At 38.6% G+C, this 6,775-nt stretch overlaps 1 pseudogene; it reads right to left on the bottom strand.

Annotated features, from left to right (window-relative positions):
- Positions 1-5,415: 5,415 nt before the first annotated feature.
- LOC101591055 overlaps positions 5,416-6,775 on the bottom strand; it is a 16,773-nt pseudogene continuing 15,413 nt past the window's right edge.

Here is a 6,775-nt window from a genome sequence, read left to right as displayed (position 1 = left end):
GAGAAGTTTGTTCTTTTTATTCATAAAATAATTATTATCACTATCTACAAAATTATTTCAAAGCAAGATAGGAAAGAACAGATACAAGTGATAGAAATTATGTACTACAATTAAATATACATGAGTCACTGATATTTACTTGCTTCAATAACTGAAAGATGAAAAACAAAAAGACTAAAAAACTAAGTTATTTTAACATATAGTGAAAACTGAAATCAATCCAGAACCCATGGGAAATTTTATTTGGTATAGCTGTAACAACCACCTCAAAATTTGCAAGTAAAAATTGACAGACCCAAAACAGATGCATGACAGGATGAAGATGAATATCCAAAGTTTATGAGAAATATTCAGCGTATTTACAGAATGATCAGAAAACAAATTATTAGGGATAGAGGTATGCTCACTGACATAATAAATTTGTGTAATATTTTTTAGTAAAACAATAACAAAGAAGGTATAAGAAATTCAAAAGAGGAAAAAAATTGGAGTTAAAAAAAGCATTAACTTATCCTTTCAGAAGACCAGCAGAAATCAACAATACAGTTATCCAAATCTTATTTTTTAAAATATGGCAATGTGAACAACTAATTTGAAAATAGCATCACGAAATACACCAAGCATGGTTTGAATTCCTATCACTTTGTTTAGTGAAATCTTATATTGTTTCTAATGCTGTTTCTGTTTCTTTTCTCTTTTTCTCTCTATTTTACCTTCTTTAAAATTAAAAAATAATAATATGCAAAGTAAAGTAGACCTAGGTGGCATAGACAGACCACAACAATAATAGAATGCATATTCTTTTCAGATTCAAATAAAATTTTCAAAATGTTTACCATGCAGTTGGACCTGAGCAGTGTTTTTACTGTATTTCACAGTTTAAATCATATAAATCATATTCTTTTAAGGTGTTAACATAAAGTAAATAACAAATGGTTGGAAACTGTTCATATGTTTAGAAATGAAGAGGTATGCTGTGAAGTCACAAATAGATCAACAAGAACTCATCATGGAAGCTCGATGACATTTGGCAACAAAGTGAGAATATAGCATCCAATCATATGTAGGGTAGACAATGCTGTTTTAGAGATAAATTTACAAACTTAATTTGATAAAACAGAAAAAGCAAAAAAGGCTAAGCATCAGTGAGAGAAGTATCTATTTTAAGAAGATAATATAAAGAGTACATTCAAGACCAGAATGCAAGTATTGGCACGTTCGGTGTTGGAACATCAATACTCAGGGTTGGGAGCCATGGAAGCTTGGAAATTGATCAAATGTGTTTAGGTGGCACTAGGCCTCAGTGCCTAAAGCAAACAAGCTACAGTAGCCCTGAGAAAAAATCTTGTCTGATTAAGGTCAGCAATTAGTTGCTAGGCAACCTTTTGTCACGTGTTAGTAACTTTGCAAAGGTATAAATAAAAGTTGATTTTGTTGTGGGGATCTTGCCTAACAGGCAGACCAGTGCCTAGTGCAGCTTTTGTCTTCTTGTCTATCTTTTCTCATTCCTTCTGCTGTTTCTCCCCAGGTAAAATTGATCTGACTGAGACCAGTGGTTCCCCACAATTCAGTTCTAACAAGAGGAACCCATGAGCAATATTTGTCAACCAATCTGAAAAAAATAAAAACAACAACAACAAAGAAAAATCCAGAAAAACTCTGGTGATAAACTAATTGTTTGGTAAATCCTAAATGATTTCCAATATCTCTTCCCTGATATTTGTAATTTACATACTTTTCTTTGGTGAATATGCATGGAACTTGTGTATTTGATGGGTTAAATCAATAAGTAGCTTATGTTCACCCTATCATTAACATGTCTCATGTGTATACTTCAAGAAAGTAATTAATTGATAACAAATCAATAAGGATTATGCTATGCTCAAAGGCCTAGACAAATAAGTGAATCACTTCTAAGAAGTGCCAGCCCTTGCTTGCAAAATGGTTAGAAACATCTTGATCATTTTCTTGTTGGCCTTCAAAAATCTGTTGCCTCCTGGAAGATAGCCTTTTAGATCTTCTACTCAGGGACTTTCTGATAAAATGCCTCTAGGAATTGCTGTTGGTCTCCTGCTGACAGTCCTAAGACAGAAGTACATACTTCTTGCTGTCAGAGGTGTTGAGTTCTGGCAAAAATAGTATGGGTTTTTCAGAAGATGCTAAGTACTTACCTGGATTGCTAAATTAAATAAAATATGTAGCCACAGATAGGAGTTGTGTTATGCTGTTCAATTTGTGATAATTGGTTATATACTTTAAGATATTAATGTTATTTTTATTGGCTTGTGCTCTTCAAAGGATTTCTTTAATTTTCAGTATGTGAAAAAATATATTTAGAAATGAAAGTCATTCATTTGCTTGGCTCTATGACTTTGAAATTATATATTCCTTTCCATTACATTTATTTATTTAGTCAGTTGGTTGGTTTTATTCAATCCTTGTTGATAGATTAAAGGTGATTCTTCTCACTGCAAATCTTAGCAAGTAACTTCAAAACTCTTCCCCTCAAAACTATAATTATCATCTTTTACCTTTCCTTTGGGTCATTTGATGAGAAATCGTACACAAAGTTTGATGCATGGGGTTATTTACATATTTTAAAATCAGTTGAGCAATTCATCTTTTGTTTTCTATGTTATTTTTAAGTATTAATCGCTTATTGAATGCAGATTAGAGTACATGCTTCAGGAGTCTTGAATAGTTAAGTTCTAATTAATTGATTTTTGTATGCCATCAGAAAAGTTTGTGGCTTTCTTTTCAATACAACTAGCACCAAAATGATTTATTGCCATTTATTTTGGACTAAGCCTTGTGGAAAGCTCTATTGAGGAAAGGAGGTAGTAAATGTCCCAGAATGCATTTAACTAATGAAGTCCTTTTGTTCAAATGCTTTAGAGTGCAGTGAAGTCAGCTATACATTGATTCCAAGGAACCGGTGACAGTGCTGCTAATAAGTGGTCTCAAATTCTCACCCAAGTACATGACAATTGCCCAGAATTGTTTTTTGTGTTCATCACTTGCATTCCAGACCCATTGCTTAACCTTCACAACAATCCCACATGATAAATATGACTTTTACTTTCATCTTGTGGGTGAGGTAAAGAGGCAAAAATGATATCTCTTCTGAGGTCAATGACCTAATAAAGAGGTGATCCGTTGGTTGTGTCATCAGCTACATGCATATCACTAGTACCATTCAAAACTCTAGCGATCCACCTACCCCTAAATTGATCATTCTAAGCACCAAAATCACTCCTGCCCTTGCAGAAGAAATCTTTAAATTCAATGGAAGTATTTTTCATTTTCACAAATAAAGAAAGTGTTATGGGTTGGGTGTCGATGTCCCTGCAAAGCCTCATGTAGCGAGGGGTGAACTTTGTGATTAATCCATAATCCATTGTTCAGATTATGTTTGTAAGTACTGATGAGATTATGGGTATGAGTGCTACACATGCTGGAGAGAATAGCCTGAATGCAGTAGAAGGATGGGAAATAGGCTTACTCTCTGACTCTGCCCCTCCTTTTTTGCTCTTGCTGTTTTGCTGTTTTATGCTGCCTTGAGCTGCTGCGGTCTGCCATGTGCCTCCCTGCCTTGGTACCAGCTGATTATGGACTGAAACCTCCACAAACTGTGAGCTAAATAAACATTTCCTTCCTTCATTTTGGGTGTTGGGTATTTTTTTCCTCAAGAATGAGGGAAAAGTAACTAAGTTAGAAACGAAGGTTGAGAGATGTTAAATATTGTATCCAGGTTTTAAGATATGTTGATATATGAAGGACATCACCAGCCTATTAATAAATTTAAGATATGCTGCTCCTTTGTTAAACTTTATTATGCCTTGGTCTCTGGGACAGCAGGGAGGAGAGTAAGGACGCATGCCTCTTTCAGGTAACCCAACCAAACCCACAGTGCTGAGGCCCAGGACAACAGCTGGGCCCCAGATGTAGGAGTGTACATACTCCTTTACAGGGCAGGGTAATCAACAAGACCAGCAATATTGAAGGTTCTGAAGCAGCAGTGAGGAGCCAGTAGTTGTACTGAGGAGAATTCCACCAACAGAAGTCTAGTCCCAGCCCCCATATCCAGAGGTCAAAAATCAGCTCCAAACCTGGCACATTTCTGGGATTAAAAATGAATACTATCACAGAATGGAAAACACCAGAGGTATTTACTTTACTATTTTAAGTCGCCCATCTCTGTTTGATTGGTTATCTCTTTCCTGTTTAGTTAGGTATTATCTTCTTTTGCTCTGTATTCAGAAGTTATTTTTGTACTTGGTTGGTGTTGTTTTTCTTCTTTTCTTTTTTCTCCTCACTTTCTCTTGTTTCCTTTTGCTTCATTCTCTTTTTCCCCTATTCATTCTCCTTTTTCATTCTTTATTTTCAATGTTTATGTTTTTTACCTTTCTTTTTAATTATTTTCAATAGATCTTTTTCTCTTTCCCCAATTAACATTTTTTTAGTTTGCAAATTTGGAAATTTATCGTTTAATTCACAAGCTTCTTATAGCTTTAGTTTAAAAAAAAAAAAAAAAAACAGCGAAACCAAGGCACTATTTCAAAGTCCGGGCCCTTCTTCCAGCTTCTACAAGAGATCTGAACATTATATATCTCCATTGGAAGAATAAGACAAAAGTGTGAATGGAGCCATGACATTTCAGAAAACACAGCATTTCATGTGGCTGAGCATCATCCTTTCTTTCTTAACTGCCTTTAGAAGCAGGGGCAGAGGGGGAAGGTGGGGCTGGTGACGAGGGAGGGAAAAGAAAAAAGAAACTCAGGACAGAGTAGATTCCAGTCCTAGTGCTCTGAGTCAATGTGAAACACATCTGTAGAGGCCTAGTGTTCTGAAAAACAAGTTTTCATTTTTCTGTCTCCAACTGGAGGTCAAATCCTGATTCCTTTCAGCAGCGATTCCACAGGCAACAGGGAAGACTGTGGCGCTGGAACATCTGCCTATACTTCTGTGATACTCCAGCAGTGCTCTGATTCTGAACAAGCTTGCAAACCATACAAGGTTGGTAGCAGAACTTAAATGAGTGTGAAGACCTGAATAAGAAGAAGTAAACAAAACAAAGAAAGAAAAAGAAAAGGGTGAAAGCTTCCCTTGGAATAGCAAGGGGCCTTTAAAGAAATAATGCCATCAATACTTAAACCCCTTTTAAAAATAGATTTTTTGGTTTAAAATATTTTACTCTAAATGAATGTATGTCACATGTCAGTGAAAAAATGTTGCTAATACACTGTGCACACCTTTTGAAATGTAAATCCATGCCCTTCTTTTTCATATGGTGCATTTGAGCCTAGCAATTATTACAACAAATGTAATAGTCTAAAGCTCAAACACATTTTGGCAATTTTGAAATTGAATTGAGTGGAAACCAAATAAAATTTACATCCTAACCAACATTCCCCCCTAGGACTGTGGGGACACTTGAGCCTTCTGCATGGATCACAGAGCCTTTTCCTGCAGGTGCTTCTCTAAGTTGTCCAGGTTGTGTTCAGCTTTGATCTCAGTCTCCTTCTTGGGTTCGGGGGCTGCCTCAGGTTCTTCGTATGCTGATGTGGTTGTGGGAGCAGCAACAGCCACAGGTGTAGCAGGAGCCGCAGAAGTTGCAGCCACAGCCTTTTCCTTCTTTTGTCTTTTGTGTTTCTTGTGTTTCTCATCCTTTTTTTGTTTCTATTCCTTCTTTTTCTTCCCACCTCCTTGTTGGTCAGAATTCAGGGCAGGTGATGGGCTCCTCCTGTGGCTTTTAGCTTTCCTGGTTGGCACAGAAGGTCAAGTTTGTGGAGGGAGATTGAGGCTGGATAGGGAACTGGGGTGCTGGAGGCTTCTTAGCCACTATTTCAGAAAACCCAGAGACAGACGGAGAGGATGGAGCCCGTCTTATAGACTAGGCTCGGAGAGGCAGCCTTTTTTAACTTTTTAAGTTCTGGAGTTCTGGAGACTCTCTTTATGGGCCTGGTACTCGAAGAAGGGGACTGCCTACTTTGGAGTGAGGCCTACATTCCTCTTCGAACAGGTGGAGGACTTGAGGTCTGAGGAGTTCGAGGCTGAGGTGAGGGAGAATGTCCTTTGTTTGATTGTGGTGACCGCGTCTCCCTGGGAACACAGCTCGAGGAACACCCTTTCCTAGGCGTTGAGAAGATAGAAGGTGAGCATCTCTTGGTGACTGGGGAGCTTCTCTGTGTGGGAGGAGGACGGGGGAGACCAGGCTCTTTGGTAGTGGGGATGGAGATGCCCTTCTCTTGGGAGGGGCGGGGCAAAGCCATCCTTCTCTTTGGAGGTGGAGAGCACTTCTTCTGTATGGGAGGAGAGTATCTTCTCGAGGAAGATGGGAGCAGTCCAGTGAGAGGTGAAAGAGTCCTTAGTCGTGGTGATGGTATGGGGGATCTGCGCTGCCGAGGAGCTGGAGCTGGTGAGGGCGAGCGACGTCTTCTGGTGGGCGGAAGGGAAGGAAGGGCTTCTCCTTCATCTACCCCACAGGGAGGTCTCTTTCTGACTCTTTCATGGTGATGGAGAGGCGCTTTGGGAAGGGGAATGTCTCCACCACTGGTCTGCATCACCATTTTTCACATGGGATCACTTGGGTCGCTTATCTTCAGAGGAAGAGAAGGAGCCAGAGTCAGATGAAGACTGCTGGTTCCGTCGTGGGTACTGGCTTCTCTGTGGCACAGAATCAGCTGCAACCATTTTGCCACCTTTATCTTCTTCAGATTCAGACAACTTTACCTTCCTAGGCGTTGGTGCTGGTGATGGCAATTCTCTTTTCTCA

Source organism: Octodon degus, unplaced genomic scaffold, assembly GCF_000260255.1.
Source record: "Octodon degus isolate 3935 unplaced genomic scaffold, OctDeg1.0 scaffold00161, whole genome shotgun sequence".
NCBI lineage: Eukaryota > Metazoa > Chordata > Mammalia > Rodentia > Octodontidae > Octodon > Octodon degus.
Note: the sequence above shows the minus strand (reverse complement) of the source record. Positions and strands in the feature narration are given on the sequence as shown.